Consider the following 21,195-nt stretch of genomic DNA (forward strand, 5'->3'; position numbering starts at 1 on the left):
TCTATCAGACTTCCTAATTCAGTATCATAACAGTAATCGTACTAAATTAACATAATTATGTAGTGACCCGAAATTTTCCATGTTTATATATATTAAATGAAATTGATATTTACATGATTAAATGTTTCCAACATGTTAAGAAATCAAACTTGTTAAGACTTGATTAATTGAAATGAGTTTATGTAGTCAATTGTTCACACAAGTTGACCAGCGATTCACGAACGTTTAAACTTGTAACAACTACATGATGATATATAAATATGGATATATATATATATATATATATATAGTTAACATGAGAATTATTATAGGTAAGTATCACACTAAGTATATTAACAATGAGTTATATACATAAAAATGAGACTATTGAATTAAGAAACTCGAAACGATGTATATAACGATTATCGTTATAACAACGTCTTATTAAATACATATGAATCATATTAAGATATTGATACACTATGTTTAACATGATAAAATGATAATTAAATATATCATTAAGTATGTTAACAATGAACTACATATGTAAAACAAGACTACTAACTTAAGTGTTTCGAAACGAGTTATATATGTAACAATTATCGTTGTAACGACGTTTTAATATATATATATATATATATATATATATATATATATATATATATATATATATATATATATATATATATATATATATATATATATATGATGATAATTGTATTAAGATATATTCATACACCATGTTATCATGATAATATGATAATTTAACATCTCATTAGATATAATAAACAATGGGTTAACTACATTAAATGAGATCGTTAACTTAAAAGTTTAAAGACAACACTTACATGTAACGACTAACGGTGACTTAACAACTCAGTTAAAATGTATATACATGTAGTGTATTAAGTTATATTAATATACTTTTGAAAGACTTCAAGATATATATCAAAACACTCATACTTAACAAAAATGCTTACAATTACATTCTCATTCATTTTCATCAACAATTCTACTCCTATTCATTCAGTCTTCGTACTCGTATTATACCCAACTTCTAGACGTACTTACTATGGGTATATACCAATAGGAACTAGCATGGGATTCCACTCTTAATTATGTCAAGCATGACTAATCAAGTTTAACTTCTACCATGAACTAGTTGTGACGACCCGGAAATTTCCGACCAAATTTAAACTTAATCTTTATATATTTCCTACACGATAAGCAAAGTCTGTATTGATGAGTCTTAGAAAGTTTGAACTGTTTCATATATTCAATTACCCTTCGACTGTTCTCGACGATTCACGAACAATTAATTGTAAATAGATATGTGTGTATGTATATATAAATAATAATTCGAAATATAATTTGAAGTATTATATGTTGTTGTTATTAAAAATTAATAAAATAAAAATAGGATATTATAATAATTATTATTTAAAATATATCTCTATATATAAATAAAGTATATTAAAAATAAATATTAAATGATTGTAATACTCGTTTGATGTTTCGATTGATATTAAGCAAGTTAAATTCAAACTTATGTAATTTTAAAATAAACGGTAATACGAAAATGAATTCTATAAATTTTAGGCTTACTAAAAATGTATTTAAGAACAATTTGTTGAGTTTTAAACACTTTTTATATTTTACTCAGAAATGAGAGGGACAGTTGATGTAATTTTTAGTTAACAAGTTAATGATCGAATTTTATACCATAATGACCAAAATAAATAAATATAGTTAATTTAAAAATATGAGATTTTTCTGAACACTTTTTTCCGCCACTGATTTCGCACGATACACAGTCCGCGAAAACTGTCGGTAAGTTTTATTTAGATTATTAAATAATTAGGCTGCTAAGATTTATATGCATGTTTTATTAACTCAATGATTATTAAATAATATTATTAAATTATTTAGATTATTGTTTTACTTTCTTTTTTTGTTTGACACTGAATCATATCTCTCTCCTATATACATTAATACATAGAGATATGGAAGACAAACACCAACCATTCACCGTTTCCGATCACTTCTATAACCGGTCACCTTCACCTCCCAAGACCATCATGAATCACCAACCTCAACACCATTATGATCCACCATCTTCATCACACACCCCCGCCACGACAATGAGACTAACGACCATTACTTTAAACCATTAAACACCACCACCTCATTATCATCTCCGTCATGTTACTCTATTTGAAAACTTCCATTCATGTTTTATGATCAAACTAACCATCACTCTTGACCTTCAACTTCCATCCACCATCTCTTCTTTGATTCACGATCCATCACTGCTACTATTTTCTATTCGCACTTTTTTTTTACAATCACTTTGCTCGTTTCATTATTTATTTTTCCTAACCATCGAAGTATCAAAAGTGAAACCAAAACACAATTGTCATCTCTTCAAGATCACAACCCGTCACCCTTTTAAAACTTGTAACCCGCCTGTTTGTATTCGTTGAAAAACCACCACTAAAACACCACAATCGCCACCCTCAATCTCTATCTCTCCTCTATCTCTTCTAGTTATGTTTTTCTGTTTTAGTCGACAAAGCACCCACCATCGATCAGCATAATTTTTCTGTTTATTTCATGATCAAACCGCCACCTTCTTCAACATCCAAGTTACCACCACCATGGCATCTTGTTTCCTGCTTCTTTCTTTACTGTTCCACACTCGAACACCAACCATCACCATCATCACAAACCACCCAAGACCACCACACTATCATTATTCTTTTTCTTTTTATTTCTTTTCTTTCTTCTTGATGCTCGTTTCCTGTTTAAATTTTTTTTTGTCGCTACTACAACGGCAGTTCTTCTGCATCTTTGTATGCTTAATCAACAACCACAGGCTGCTGCAAAAATGACTTCACCATCACCATGGTTAAACACTTGTTACTTGTAGTGTTTACAGTTACTACTGTAGACAAACGAAACCCACTTAATTTTATGTTCCTGTTTACGATTCAAGGGAGTTAAGAATGATGATGGCGATTATACATAATATGATTAATGGCTCTTGGTGATGATGAAGATAACTAGATGATGATGATAACGATGGTTAATCAAAAACCGAACCCCACCTGTTTCCCTGTCGTGATACCAATCTAATTCCTAATCCACAAAAAAAAAACAATTAATGGACTGGCTTGCTAGATTGGGCCATCATAATCTAGTTGGGCCGTGTTTATTGTTGGGCTTGTATATATGTTTCTTGGGCCTCGGGCGATTAAATTGTGGAAGAAGAAAAAGTGGAATGTTAATACGGATTATAAATATTTATGGTGTTAATAAAACAGAAACGATATGAAAGAGGAACAGTGTAGAGTGTTTGTGTGGAATGAGAGGTCGTGGGTTCGAGCCCGGGCTAGTGCAGTTTATATTTTTTTCTTGAAGCTTATCCATGTAGTGAGATAGTTTTCTTTTTATCTATTTATTATTATTATTATTATTATTATTATTAATGTTATTAAGTATTAATATTATTATTGTTGTTAGTATTATTATTATGTGTTATGTTCATTAGGATTATTATTATTATTATTATTATTATTATTATTATTATTATTATTATTATTATTATTATTATTATTATTATTATTATTATTATTATTATTTTTATTATTATTATTATTATTATTATTATTATTATTATTATTATTATTATTATTATTATTATTATTATTATTATTATTATTATTATTATTATTATTATTATTATTATTATTATTATTATTATTATTATTATTATTATTATTATTATTAGTATTATTGTTATAAGAAGTGTTATTAATGTTATTATTATTATTTCCATAAATATTAACATTAACATCAATCTATAAGTATAAGTATTATTATTATGTATTATTAAAATTATCATTAATATTAGTATTATCAGATTATTATAAGTATTACTATCCATATTATGAGTATCGTTATTATTACTATTAAAACTATTATCCTAACTATTATTAACAGTAAAATTACCATAATTATTGTTGTTATCAGTATTGTTATTTTTTTATATTATTATTATAATCAAATACAACTTTTATTTATCATTATTAATATTATTTTACTAAATAAATATTATGTATATAAAAATATATTTATAGGAGATATTACATAAAAGTATGTATTAACCATATTAACGAATTTTATACGAATATTCATATATAACAAATCAGGTACTTTTAATATAAAACTAACTGAATATATATTAATATAACTATCTAAACACTAATCATTTTTGTATACACAAATTCAATATATATAATATATATAACATAAGTTATAATATATGAATTTGTTCAATTGGGATTATATATATTAATAAATATACAAATGATATAGGTTCGTGAGTCCGAAGTCAACCCTGCATTGTTCAAGTACCGTCATATAAATATTTTTACTACAAAATATTGTAGAGTGAGTTTCATTTGCTCCCCTTTTAAATGTTTTTGCAATATATATTTTTGGGACTGAGAATACATGCGCTGCTTTATAAATGTTTTACGAAATAGACACAAGTAATCGAAACTACATTCTATGGTTGGATTATCGAATCAAATATCACCCCTTTTAACTTGGTAACCTAAGAATTAGGGAACAGACACCCTAATTGACGCGAATCCTAAAGGTAGATCTACGAACACTAACTCCCCCATACTAGAAAATGGTATGCTTTAGTACTTTGAGTTATTAATACAGATGGATTTCTGTTTTGGGGATATTTATATGCATTATGTTAATGTCGGTTACCAGGTGTTCAATCCATATGAATGAATTTTTAAACACTTGCGAGTGTATGATTATTGAATAAAGAAAATCTTGTGGTCTATTATATTATTGAAAATGATTGTTTATGATAAACTAATGAACTCAACAACCTTTTGGTTGACACTTTAAAGCATGTTTATTCTCAGGTATGAAAGAAATCTTCCGCTGTGCATTTGCTCATTTTAGAGATATTACTTGGAGTCATACATGACATATTTCAAAAGACGTTGCATTCGAGTCGTCGAGTTCATCAAGATTATTATTAAGTCAATTATAGTTGAATATATTATGAAATGGTATGCATGCCATCAACTTTCGATGAAATGAAAGTTTGTCTTTTAAAAACGAATGCAATGTTTGTAAAATGTATCATATAGAGGTCAAGTAGCTCGCGATGTAACCAAATGTAATATATTCGTCCAGATGGATTAGGACGGGTCATGACATGTGGTATCAGAGCGGTGGTCTTAGCGAACCAGGTCTTGCACTAGTGTGTCTAACTGCTAGTTGTTAAGATGCATTAGTGAGTCTGGACTTCGACCGTGTCTGCATGTCAAAAGTTTTGCTTATCATTTATAGTCGGAAATCATCTGCTTATCATCCATAGGAAATTACCTGCTCATTATTCTTAGACTAGACACGTTTTACTGCATTGACTACATGAATAGTGTATAGACAAAAAAAATTCATATCTTAGCGTATCTGACAATTCATATCTTAGCGTATCTGTTACTGTAGACTTTTCCTGATATCTCTCGTAAATTTCTCCATAATTTAAGGGATCCTGGTATTATATATATCTATGCATATTATGCATTGAGAATACATCCAACTATCAATTGCTGTCACTAAACTCTTCATACCAAAAATCTTTTCTGTGATCACGTAAGATGACCTCTACGAATCGACCACATTCCTCTGACTCCGAGGACAGCGTGACAGGAGCACACCAACCAATCAACTACCGTGATTACTGGATAAAATGGGGGTGGGTTCGTGACATACTCACCCTATGGAGAAAGGAAGAAGGTACTCCATATCCTGAACTGAATCTACCACCTAACCTTGGATTACTTGACCCGCTCACCGGCGAACCCGTTCGCAACACCGTTTATACCCTTTTTGCAAGAATTTTTCATCTTGAGGCTACCATTAACAGAACTAGAGAAGATATCCGACCTCTACCTTACACTGATAACCAACCGGGGTTAGTAGAAGAAGTTAGAGAACTCCGAGCTCGAGTATTAACTTTAGAGAGCACGGTACACAATTTGCAAGCACCAACAGTATCACCAACACCAGTAACATCACCAGCCTCAGCACCAATGGCACCAGTACCACCAACAACCCAAGTTTCAACAATCCATGCCTCAACATCTCATTCTGTACCTCGAGTATAATCATCGTTCTACGAATCGTTCTACATCAATTACCTTCGTTAGACATGGCAATTATGTAATCTCTAATGTTTTAGAGATTATATATTCTTGTTCTAACGATAAATTAAATGAGATTAATATCACATTAACTCATTAAATCCATGATTATATCTGAAGAAAATATATATGTATATATATTTTCATAAATATTGTAATTAAAAATTCTTTCGTACAGACTGTTAATGGTGAAAATATTTTAACGGGTAGGTAATACCAGAGGAATATTTAGATTTCACATTAATAAGTTACACTGTACATTCTTTAAATCTGATTCAACAGTCCTTTACTATCCTACTTACATCCACAGATATATCTATCCGTTCACCACAGAATAACCATTTTTATTCAATTTCATATTTGGATTTTGACCTATCAAAGTCCAACAAGTGGCATAATGAAGAAAACATTGGACAAAATAAAATTTGTTAGAAACAAACAAATTAACTATGAGAAATTCTCTTAAGAATCCACGCTAACTATTCCTAGCTAATTGTTCCTAGCTAACTGTTAATTCCTTATTATATTTTAATTATCGCAATTTTAATTCTCGCAATTTTATTTATCGTCATTTAATTTCTGTTATTTATTTTACGCACTTTAAATATCGGGACACGTATACAAGGTTTTGACATATCATATCGACGCATCTATATATATTATTTGGAATAATCATAGACACTCTATATGCAGTAATGATCGAGTTAGCTATACAGGGTTGATGTTGATTCTCAAATAATATATAACTTTGAGTTGTGATCGAGTCTGAGACATGTACACGGGTCACGATACGTATTAATTAATTCGAATATTATATATTAAACTATATATAAATTATTGGACTGTTAATTGTTGACTATCGACTGTGGACTAATAACATTGGATAATTAAAATGACTTAAAATATTGATTATAACATATGAAACTAAACAATTCTTCAAGTTTGCCACTTGATTTCATCTTAAACCTCATTTGTATCTTAACAATTACAATCTGCGTTCAAACCTTTCATGATTCTTGAAAACATCAATCAAGAGGATGAACCAATCGCACTTCATCTACGGAAGAAAAGATTGATGTATATAGTTATGCACTTGAAAACACTCAGAACCTGAGTAAACGTTTAACACGTATCTGTGCTAATTCCTTTAGTGTTATTATTACCCAAAATAACTTGGTAATTCCTTTCAAAGTAGCAAATTTTGTCACAGCTCCAGCAAGTCAACTTCGACTTTTCGTCCAAAATAACCTTATTATAACCTTGATATATATGCGTGCTCTTTTATTGTTACCGGGGAACCTTTTATATTTCACCATATTACCATCAGCGTTTAATCATCTAAAAACACAATTCTCTTGAAACCACCTCGGATTGATAATCGATGACCCAGATATGGTAGCATTAAATGCAGAGGAAACAGTAAAATCGTAGATGGTCTAAACGGCCAAAAGTTTGATAATAAAGAATGAAATGTTGGGAACGCTCGATAGAAAATTTGGTACTGAAAAACAGATTGAGCTAACCGTGAAGGAGACCAAGGACAAATACAAGGACCAAACCCTATATTCAAAGAATCCAGGTAATTCTGGATCCGATGAAATCTTTAGAGAATATCCTGCTCCGAAGTCTTGTTAAAATCTTGCGGAAAATTTTTCTTTATCAACTTTCGAACTTAGAAATTCCAAAATATCATCATAAATATCTTCGATACTTCTAAAGATATTTTCATAAATATTCTCGTCCGAAATTATATACCTCTTCGTGCTATCTGTAATACATTATATTGGAAATTTCTGTAAAATCTAAGTATAAACTATGAATGAATTATGAAGTAGTGTTGGGAACTGAAGCATGCGTTAGTATAATATAATGATACTTGATCAACGTGAATATATTAAAGTAAGTCATGCTGAGTTTCTAATAGAACGTGATGATTCACAGATCATAACGTCATCATGTGCCATGTTACATAACTCTTTCATTCTGCTTAACTTCTAAACATATCAAGAAAGTATATTTTTGATAGTTCTATTCGCAGTGATTCTGGTAATTTGACAAATCAAATCGTGCTAATATGTTCCTTCCTGTTTAAAACATGATGTTCATTCGAAACTCCATACTTACAAATTCTGGACCATTACTCGCTTTACTAGAGGTCGAGAAGATAATAGAAAGGCAAAGAGCTCCAAAATATAAGAAAAAATATAAAGCCCAATAACAACACGGAGGTTACAAACCGTGGATATTAATATGAATAGCAATATAAAGACACGGTATAATTAAGAATAGTATCACCCCAAGGTAATAGTAGAACTAAACATATTTTTCTGGTGGAAGATTGAAAAGAAGGATGACAGAAGTGATAATTAGAAAAATATCAAGGATTAGAATGGGATTAAGCATTTTCACAATCTTTTGGATGTATGAACTAAGAAAGAAAGTATAGGAATGGTGAGAATGATGGAACAAAAGAGTTAAATTTATAATGAAAATATCAGACAGAGTAATCGAGGCAGATCACCGTATTTAATTATAGAGATCTTAATTTCCTTACTCGCCGATGAATCAAATCTATTAGATTTCGAAGATTTTCTTTAAATTCCTTGAATTCCGAAATTCAACCATGACTACGTCAAAAGTTATGACGAAACTTTATTCTTCTCATTTCACTCTTTTGTCATAGCTTCACTCATACTCTTCACATAAACGAATTGTTTTATCCATATTATTCATTGATGATAAAACTCTAATTTCCAACCCATATTCATTATAAAAACTTGCTTATAGTTAAATATGACATCTCCACTCAAATTTCGAGACGCAATTTCTTTAACGGGTAGGTACTGTGACGACCCGTAAATTTCCGACCAAATTTAAACTTAATCTTTATATGTTTCCTACACGATAAGCAAAGTCTATAATGATGAGTCTTAGAAATTTTGAACTGTTTCATATATTCAATTACCCTTCGAATGTTCTCGACGATTCACGAACAATTAATTGTAAATAGATATGTGTGTATGTATATATAAATAATAATTCGAAATATAATTTGAAGTATTATATGTTGTTGTTATTTAAAATTAATAAAATAAAAATAGGATATTATAATAATTATTATTTAAAATATATCTCTATATATAAATAAAGTATATTAAAAATAAATATTAAATGATTGTAATACTACTTTGATGTTTCGATTGATATTAATCAAGTTAAATTCAAACTTATGTAATTTTAAAATAAACGGTGATACGAAAATGAGTTCTATAAATTTTAGGCTTACTAAAAATGTATTTAAGAATAATTTGTTGAGTTTTAAACACTTTTTATATTTTACCCAGAAATGAGAGGGACAGTTGATGTAATTTTTAGTTAACAAGTTAATGATCGAATTTTATACCATAATGACCAAAATAAATAAATATATTTAATTTAAAAATATGAGATTTTTCTGAACACTTTTATCCGCCACTGATTTCGCACGATACACAGTCCGTGAAAACTGTCGGTAAGTTTTATTTAGATTATTAAATAATTAGGCTACTAAGTTTTATATGCACGTTTTATTAACTCAATGATTATTAAATAATATTATTAAATTATTTAGATTATTGTTTTACTTTCTTTTTTTGTTTGACACTCAATCATATCTCTCTCCTATATACATTAATACATAGAGATATGGAAGACAAACTGTAGTGACCCGAACTTTTCCATGTTTATATATATATTAAATGAAATTGTTATTTACATGATTAAGTGTTTCCAACATGTTAAGCAATCAAACTTGTTAAGACTTGATTAATTGAAATAGGTTTCATATAGACAATTGACCACCCAAGTTGACCGGTGATTCACGAACGTTAAAGCTTGTAAAAACTATACGATGACATATATATGGTTATATATATAGTTAACATGATTTTATTATAAGTATGTATCTCATTAGGTATTTTAACAATGAGTTATATACATAAAAATGAGACTATTAATTTAAGAAACTCGAAAACGATATATATATACCGATTATCGTTATAACAACGTCTTACTAGGTACATATGAATCATATTAAGATATTGATACACTTGGTTAATTATGTTAAATGATAAGTAAATATATTATTAAGTGTATTAACAATGAAATACATATGTAAAAATAAGACTACTAACTTAATGATTTCGAAACGAGACATATATGTAACGATTATCGTTGTAACGACATTTAACTGTATATATATCATACGAAGATATATTATATATCATAATATCATGACAATATAACAATTTAACATCTCATTTGTTATAATAAACAATGGGTTAACAACATTCAACAAGATTGTTAACCTAATGGTTTCAAAACAACATTTACATGTAACGACTAACGATGACTTAACGACTCAGTTAAAATGTATATACATGTAGTATTTTAATATGTATTCATACACTTTTGAAAGACTTCAAGACACTTATCAAAATACGTCTACTTAACAAAAATGCTTACAATTACATCCTCGTTCAGTTTCATCAACAATTCTACTCGTATGCACCAGTATTCGTACTCGTACAATACACAGCTTTTAGATGTATGTACTATTGGTATATACACTCCAATGATCAGCTCTTAGCAGCCCATGTGAGTCACCTAACACATGTGGGAACCATTATTTGGCAACTAGCATGAAATATCTCATAAAATTACAAAAATATGAGTAATCATTCATGACTTATTTACATGAAAACAAAATTACATATCCTTTATATCTAATCCATACACCAACGACTAAAAACACCTACAAACACTTTCATTCTTAAATTTTCTTCATCTAATTGATCTCTCTCAAGTTCTATCTTCAAGTTCTAAATGTTCTTCATAAATTCCAAAAGTTCTAGTTTCATAAAATCAAGAATACTTCCAAGATTGCAAGTTTACTTCCAAGTTTTCTAAATCCATTCCAAGTAATCATCCAAGATCAAGAAACCTTTGTTACTTATAGTAGGTTATATTTCTAATACAAGGTAATAATCATATTCAAACTTTAATTCAATTTCTATAACTATAACAATCTTATTTCGAGTGGAAATCTTACTTGAAATTGTTTTCGTGTCATGATTCTGCTTCAAGAACTTTCAAGCCATCCAAGGATCCTTTGAAGCTAGATCTATTTTTCTCATTTCTAGTAGGTTTATCCAAGGAACTTGAGGTAGTAATGATTTTCATAACATCATTCGATTCATACATATAAAGCTATCTTATTCGAAGGTTTAAACTTGTAATCACTAGAACATAGTTTAGTTAATTCTAAACTTGTTCGTAAATAAAAGTTAATCCTTCTAACTTGACTTTTAAAATAAACTAAACACATGTTCTATATCTATATGATATGCTAACTTAATGATTTAAAACCTGGAAACACGAAAAACACCGTAAAATCGGATTTACGCCGTCGTAGTAACACCGCGGGCTGTTTTGGGTTAGTTAATTAAAAACTATGATAAACTTTGATTTAAAAGTTGTTATTTTGGGAAAATGATTTTTATTATGAACATGAAACTATATCCAAAAATTATGGTTAAACTCAAAGTGGAAGTATGTTTTCTAAAATGGTCATCTAGACGTCGTTCTTTCGACTGAAATGACTACCTTTACAAAAACGAATTGTAACTTATTTTTCCGACTATAAACCTATACTTTTTCTGTTTAGATTCATAAAATTGAGTTCAATATGAAACCATAGCAATTTGATTCACTCAAAACGGATTTAAAATGAAGAAGTTATGGGTAAAACAAGACTGGATAATTTTTCTCATTTTAGCTACGTGAAAATTGGTAACAAATCTATTCCAACCATAACTTAATCAACTTGTATTGTATATTATGTAATCTTGAGATACCATAGACACGTATACAATGTTTCAACCTATCATGTCGACACATCTATATATATTTCGGAACAACCATAGACACTCTATATGTGAATGTTGGAGTTAGCTATACAGGGTTGAGGGTGATTCCAAAATATATATAGTTTGAGTTGTGATCAATACTGAGATACGTATACACTGGGTCGTGGATTGATTCAAGATAATATTTATAGATTTATTTCTGTACATCTAACTATGGACAACTAGTTGTAGGTTACTAACGAGGACAGCTGACTTAATAAACTTAAAACATCAAAATATATTAAAAGTGTTGTAAATATATTTTGAACATACTTTGATATATATGTATATATTGTTATAGGCTCGTGAATCAACCAGTGGCCAAGTCTTACTTCTCGATGAAGTAAAAATCCGTGAAAGTGAGTTATAGTCCCACTTTTAAAATCTAATATTTTTGGGATGAGAATACATGCAGGTTTTATAAATGATTTACAAAATAGACACAAGTACGTGAAACTACATTCTATGGTTGAATTATCGAAATCGAATATGCCCCTTTTTATTAAGTCTGGTAATCTAAGAATTAGGGAACAGACACCCTAATTGACGCGAACTCTAAAGATAGATCTATCGGGCCCAACAAGCCCCATCCAAAGTACCGGATGCTTTAGTACTTCGAAATTTATATCATATCCGAAGGGTGTCCCGGAATGATGGGGATATTCTTATATATGCATCTTGTTAATATCGGTTACCAGGTGTTCACCATATGAATGATTCTTATCTCTATGTATGGGATGTGTATTGAAATATGAAATCTTGTGGTCTATTGTTACGATTTGATATATATAGGTTAAACCTATAACTCACCAACATTTTTGTTGACGTTTAAAACATGTTTATTCTCAGGTGAATACTAAGAGCTTCCGCTGTTGCATACTAAAATAAGGACAAGATTTGGAGTCCATGTTTGTATGATATTGTGTAAAAACTGCATTCAAGAAACTGATTTCAATGTAACATATTTGTATTGTAAACCATTATGTAATGGTCGTGTGTAAACAGGATATTTTAGATTATCATTATTTGATAATCTACGTAAAGCTTTTTAAACCTTTATTTATGAAATAAAGGTTATGGTTTGTTTTAAAAATGAATGCAGTCTTTGAAAAACGTCTCATATAGAGGTCAAAACCTCGCAACGAAATCAATTAATATGGAACGTTTTTAATCAATAAGAACGGGATATTTCACAAACACCAACCATTCACCGTTTCCGATCACTTCCACAACCGGTCACCTTCACCTCCCAAGACCATCATGAATTGCTAACCTCAACACCATTATGATCCACCATCTTCATCACATACCCCCGCCACCACAATGAGACTAACGACCATTACTTTAAACCATTAAACACCACCACCTCATTATCATCTCCATCATGTTACTCTATTTGAAAACTTCCATTCATGTTGTATGATCAAACTAACCATCACTCTTGACCTTCAACTTCCATCCACCATCTCTTCTTTGATTCACGATCCATCACTGCTACTATTTTCCATTCGCATTTTTTTTACAATCACTTTGCTCGTTTCATTATTTATTTTTCCTAACCATCGAAGTATCAAAAGTGAAACCAAAACCCAATTGTCATCTCTTCAAGATCACAACCCGTCACCCTTTTAAAACTTGTAACCCGCCTATTTGTATTCGTTGAAAACCACCACTAAAACACCACAATCGCCACCCTCAATCTCTATCTCTCCTCTATCTCTTATAGTTATGTTTTTCTGTTTTAGTCGACCTATCACCCACCATCGATCACCACAATTTTTCTGTTTATTTCATGATCAAACCTCCACATTCTTCAACATCCAAGTCACCACCACCATGGCGTCTTGTTTCCTGCTTCTTTCTTTGCTGTTCCACACTCGAACACCAACCATCACCATCATCACAAACCACCCAAGACCACCACACTATCATTATTCTTTTTCTTTTTATTTCTTTTCTTTCTTCTTGATGCTCGTTTCCTGTTTAATTTTTTTTGTCGCTACTACAACGGCAGTTCTTCTGCATCTATGTATGCTTAATCAAAAACCATAGGCTGCTGCAAAAACGACTTCACCATCACCATGGTTAAACACCTGTTACTTGTATTGTTTGCGGTTGCTACTGTAGACAAACGAAACCCACTTAATTTTTTGTTCCTGTTTACGATTCAAGGGAGTTAAGAATGATGATGGAGATTATATATAATATGATTAATGGCTCTTGGTGATGATGAAGATAACTAGATGATGATGATGATGATGGTTAATCAAAAGCCGAACCCCACCTGTTTCCCTGTCGTGATACCAATCTAATTCCTAATCCACAAAAAAAAAACAATTAATGGACTGGTTTGCTAGATTGGGCCATCATAATCTAGTTGGGCCGTGTTTATTGTTGAGCTTATATAAATGTTTCTTGGGCCTCGTGCGATTAAACTTTGGAAGAAGAAAAAGAGGAACGTTAATACGGATTATAAATATTTATGGTGTTAATAAAACAGAAACGATATGACAGAGGAACGGTTTGGAGTGTTTGTGTGGAATGAGAGGTCATGGGTTTGAGCCCCGGCTAGTGCAGTTTAATTTTTTTTTTTTTTTTTTTTGAAGCTTATCCATGTAGTGAGGTAGTTTTCTTTTTATCTATTTATTATTATTATCATTATTAATGTTATTAAGTATTAATATTATTATTTTTGTTAGTATTATTATTATTATGTGTTATGTTCATTAGGATTATGTTCATTATTATTATTATTATTATTATTATTATTATTATTATTATTATTATTATTATTATTATTATTATTATTATTATTATTATTATTATATTATTATTATTATTATTATATTATTATTATTATTATTATTATTATTATTATTATTATTATTATTATTATTATTATTAATATTATTATTATTATTAGTATTATTGTTATAAGAAGTGTTATTAATGTTATTATTATTATTTTCATAAATAGTAACATTAACATCCATCTATAAGTATAAGTATAAGTATTATTATTATGTATTATTAAAATTATCATTAATATTAGTATTATCAGATTATTATAAGTATTACTATCAATATTATGAGTAAAGTTATTATTACTATTAAAACTATTATCCTAACTATTATTAACAGTAAAATTACCATAATTATTATTGTTATCAGTATTGTTATTTTTTTATATTATTATTATAATCAGATACAACTTTTATTTATCATTATTAATATTATTTTACTAAATAAATATTATGCATATAAAAATATATTTATAGGAGATATTACATAAAAGTACGTATTAATCATATTAACGAATTTAATACGAATATTCATATATAACAAATCAGGTACTTTTAATATAAAACTAACTGAAAATATATTAATGTAACTATCTAAACACTAATTAGTTTTGTATACACAAATTAAATATATATAATATATATATAACATAAGTTATAATATATGAATTTGTTCAATTACGATTATATATATTAATAAATATACAAATGATATAGGTTCGTGAATCCGAGGCCAACCCTGCATTGTTCAAGTACCGTCGTATAAATATTTTTACTACAAAATATTGTAGAGTGAGTTTCATTTCCTCCCTTTTTAAATGCTTTTGCAATATATATTTTTGGGACTAAGAATACATCCGCTGCTTTATAAATGTTTTACGAAATAGACACAAGTAATCAAAACTACCTTCTATGGTTGGATTATCGAATTGAATATCACCCCTTTTAGCTTGGTAACCTAAGAATTAGGGAACAGACACCCTAATTGACGCGAATCCTAAAGGTAGATCTACGGGCACTAACTCGCCCAATACTGGGAAATGGTATGCTTTAGTACTTCAAGTTATTAATACAGATGGATTTCTATTTTGGGGATATTCTATATGCATTATGTTAATGTCGGTTACCAGGTGTTCAATCCATATGAATGAATTTTTAAACACTTGCGAGTGTATGATTATTGAATAAAGGAAATCTTGTGGTCTATTATATTATTGAAAAAGATTATTTATGATAAACTAATGAACTCACCAACCTTTTGGTTGACACTTTAAAGCATGTTTATTCTCAGGTATGAAAGAAATCTTTCGTTGTACATTTCCTCATTTTAGAGATATTACTTGGAGTCATACATGACATATTTCAAAAGACGTTGCATTCGAGTCATCGAGTTCATCAAGATTATTATTAAGTCAATTATAGTTGGATATATTATGAAATGGTATGCATGCCATCAACTTTCGATGAAATGAAAGTTTGTCTTTTAAAAAACGAATGCAATGTTTGTAAAATGTATCATATACAGGTCAAGTACCTCGCGATCTAACCAAATGTAATGTATTCTTCCAGATGGATTAGGACGGGTCATTACACTAGTCAACTAACAAGAACTCCTTTTAACCCCACTCACCACTCACCACTCACCATTCACTTCATTTCATTTCCATTTTCCTTTCTAATTCTCCTTCAACACATACATACACCTATGAACGAATTTTTCTAGTAAACAAATCATCATTTTTTATCAAAAACTACTTCAAGAATCAAGCTATAATCATCATAGGAAGAACACTTCAAGAACACTTCGAAAATCCTTTCAAGTTTGCAAGTATACTTCCAAGCTTTCTAATCCATTCCAAGTAATTATCTAAGATCAAGAAACCTTTGTTATTTATAGTAGGTTATCTTTATTATTCAAGGTAAAATCATATCCAAACTTTGATTCAATTTCTATAACTATAACTATCTTAATTCGAGTAGAAATCTTACTTGAACTTGTTTTCGTGTCATGATTCTACTTCAAGAACTTTCAAGCCATCCAAAGATCCTTTGAAGCTAGATCATTTCTTGTCACTTCCAGTAGGTTTACCTACTAAACTTGAGGTAGTAATGATGTTCGTAACATCATTCAATTCATATATATATATAACTATCTTATTCGAAGATTTAAACTTGTAATCACTAGAACATAGTTTAGTTAATTCTAAAATTGTTCGCAAACAAACTTAATCCTTCTAACTTAACTTTTAAACTCAACTAAACACATGTTATATATCTATATGTTATGCTAACTTAATGATTTAAAACCTGGAAACACGAAGAACACCGTAAAATCGGACATACGCCGTCGTAACGAAACCGGGGGCTGTTTTGGTTGGGATAATTAAAAACTATGATAAACTTTGATCTAAAAGCTATACTTATGGAAAAAAAAAATTTTCTTATGAACATGAAACTATATCCAAAAATCATGGTTAAACTCAAAGTGGAAGTATGTTTTTCAAAATGGTCATCAAGACGTCGTTCTTTCGACTGAAATGACTACCTCTACAAAAATGACTTGTAACTTGTATTTTCGACTATAAACTTATACATTTTCTGTTTAGTTTCAAAACTTTCAGTTCATTATTAAACCATAGCAACTTGAATCACTCAAAACGGATTTAAAACGAAGAAGTTATGGGTAAAACAAGATTGGATAATTTTGCTTGTTGTAGCTACGTGAAATTTGTAACAAATCTATACAAATCATAACTTAACTAACTTATATTGTATTACACATGTATTCTAACATATATTATGCAATCTTGGGATACCATAGACACGTATACAATGTTTTGACATATCATATCGACCCATCTATATAATATATTTCGAAACAACCATAGACACTCTATATGCAGTAATGCTTGAGTTAGCTATACAGGGTTGAGGTTGATTCCAAAATAATATATATACTTTAAGTTGTGATCTAGCCTGAGACTTATATACCCTGGGTCGTGGATTGATTCGAGATAATATATATTGATTTATTTCTGTACATCTAACTGTGGACAACTAGTTGTAGATTACCAACGTTGGACTGTTAACTTAACAAACTTAAATCATTAAAACGTAATAAAAATGTTGTGAATATATTTCGATCATACTTTGATATATATATATGTACATATTTGTTATAGGTTTGTGAATCAACCAGTGGCCAAGTCTTATTTTCCAACAAAGTGAAAATACGTGAAAGTGAGTTATATTCCCACTTTTGAAATCTATTATTTTTCGGATGAGAATACATGCAGTTTTATAAATGTTTTACAAAATAGACACAAGTGATCGAAATTACAATCTATGTTGAATTATCGAACCGAATATACCCCTTTTTAGCATGGTAGCCTAAGAATTGGTGTTTATGATAATTGCCACCAATTGACGCGAATCCTAAAGGTAGATCCATTTGGCCCAACAAGCCTCATCCGAGTTACGGATGCTTTAGTACTTCGATTTATCATATTCGATGTGAGTCCTGGAATGATGGGGATATTCTATATGCATCTTTTTAATGTCAGTTACCAGGTGTTCATCATATGAATGATTTTTATGCAGATTGCATATTATTGAGAAATGGAAATGGATATATTGTGGTCTATTATTACGATTTGATAAATATATAGGCTAAACCTATAACTCACCAATATTTTTGTTGACATTTAAAGCATGTTTATTCTCAGGTGATTATTAAGAGCTTCCGCTATTGCATGCTAATTTATGGACAAGAGTTGGAGTCAGCATGCTTGTATAATATTGTTTAAAAACTGTATTCGAAGACATATATTGCTGTGTAATATTATTGTAAACCATTATGTAATGGTCGTGTGAAAACGCTATATTTTAGATTATCATTATTTGATAATCGTCGTAATATTTTAAAGGTTATGGTTTGTTTTAAAATCGAATGCAGTCTTTGAAAAACGTCTCATATAGAGGTCAAAATATCGCAATGAAATCAATTAATATGGAACGTTTATAATCAATATGAACGGGACATTTCAGTTGGTATCCGAGCGTTGGTCTTAGAGAACCAGAAATTGCATTAGTGTGTCTTACTGAGTTTGTTAGGGTGCATTAGTAAATCTGGACTTCGAGCGTGTTTTCTTTAAAAAACGATTGCTTAACACTTTTTGTTAGAAACTACATATTACTAACATGTAAATATTATGTGATATATTAATCTCTTAACGTGTTTGATATTGTGTTATAGATGTCTACCTCTAGTACAAATCTCATCGACTCACCTAATAATAATGAAGAGTCGAATATATTTTGGGAAGATTCACAAATTCCCGAAGAGGAACCGGAAGAGGAGGAACCGGAAGAAGAGGAACCGGAAGAGGAGGAACTGGAAGAAGAGGAACCGAAAGAAGAAGAGGTTATGGAGGAAGAAATATTAATACCTACTTGTAAAACGATTAAATAAATCCTCAACCAATGGACCAAAGTTAAAAATGGTCAATGGTGTTTCCGCCAAGGAAGCAAAATATTGGGAAAATTACCAATTTTCTGTTGAATCGGATTCCGACGAGGATTCCAATGATGTTATAGAAATTACCCCAACTCAATTAAATAAGGCAAAATAGAATAATAAGGGAAAGGGCATCAAAATAGAGAAACCTGATTCCGACCCTGATGAACTTTATTTGTATCATAAACGCCCGTATTTCTTAGATTTTAACAATAATCCAGGAAAATCTAGGCCACCAGGTTTTTCTAAACCATTTATGAAAATGACGGCTCGTATTAGAGGATCACCATGTATCCCTAGGAAATTTGCCAAACCAACCAATTCCGAAGAAGAAGAAACGAGTGAGTCGGAATAAAGAGTTGTAATCATGCTGTGTAATATACGTATTGTTGTTTGCTTGAACTTTTAAGATATATGTAAAAATTGCTTGTATTGTTTGTTAATTATCTTTTACGAATCTAATCCTTATTTATTTTACAGTATAAAAACAAAAATGGACGTTAAGGATGGACAACCAAAAATTTTAGAAGACCTACCAGGGGATATGATTGATGAAATCTTGTCTAGAGTCGGGCAGAATTCATCAGCACAATTATTTAAAGTGAAATTAGTTTGTCGAACGTGAGAAAGACATTCCAGGCATGCCTTAGTTTATAAGAGGCTTTCCTTTGAAAGATGGGGTATATCACATTGGGAAGACTTTAAGTTACGCCGAGTTTTCTTTAAGGCATTTAGTGCGAGAAACCCAGATGCAATTTTACGCTACGGGTTGAGAACCTATTTTGACTCAACCTATCCCACATAGGACTTCGTGCATTAGAAAGAGCTTCAAACATGCAATTTAAAGAAGGATGTTATGCTTACGGATTAGTAATGTTCACTTCTCACCAAATTGAGAAAAAGAACATCGGATTACAACTGTTAAATAAAACATTCTCACAAGTGACGGATTCAGTAGTTGGGGTGAGAAACAAGGTTTTTAGATTGTTACAGGGCTGTTGGGCATTATGTAACCCTCATCCTTTTTACGATGTTACAACATGCTGCCTAGCCAACGGCCACAACGGTTATTTTCCACAAGACCAAGGATGGGAAATATTATTAGTAAAACCAGAATGTATGACCTGTTTCTGGACCTATGAATTACATGTTTTTATTGCCTTTGCTGAATGACTTGCGTATTAACTGGAATTGTCTTCGCAACTACCTTGTATCAAAGTTATTGTGTGCTATATTTCATGCTATATGTAAAATTGCGGTATTATACGTTTGTAAAATATTGTATAAAAGTTTGAGCGCGAAATATTATTATCAGTTTTTCATATAGAATTGTAGTAGTTGAATTGTATATTAGCTGCTAAGTATGAACTTAATGGGTTGGCACTACCCGAATTATAAATTATAAAATGCTAATATGAAGAAAAGCTTTTATAAATGAGTTCATATCATGCTACGAAATACTATTAACTACTCTTAATATTCTATATGATTAACTTGATTCATTTGATTATTTTTGAAGGAAATGGCACCGACTACTCGAAATACTCTGAATATGACCGAGGAAGACTTCCGTGTTTTCCTTGCTGCAAATGTAGCCGCAGTGCAGGCTGCAATGCGAAATAACAACAATAACTCTGAAACTAGCAATGGATCTAACGCCACTAGAAATCGTGTAGGATGCTCCTACAAAGAATTCACTGCCTGCAAACCTTTGG

The sequence above is a fragment of the Rutidosis leptorrhynchoides genome, chromosome 10 (genome assembly GCF_046630445.1).
Source record: "Rutidosis leptorrhynchoides isolate AG116_Rl617_1_P2 chromosome 10, CSIRO_AGI_Rlap_v1, whole genome shotgun sequence".
Classification (NCBI taxonomy): domain Eukaryota; kingdom Viridiplantae; phylum Streptophyta; class Magnoliopsida; order Asterales; family Asteraceae; genus Rutidosis; species Rutidosis leptorrhynchoides.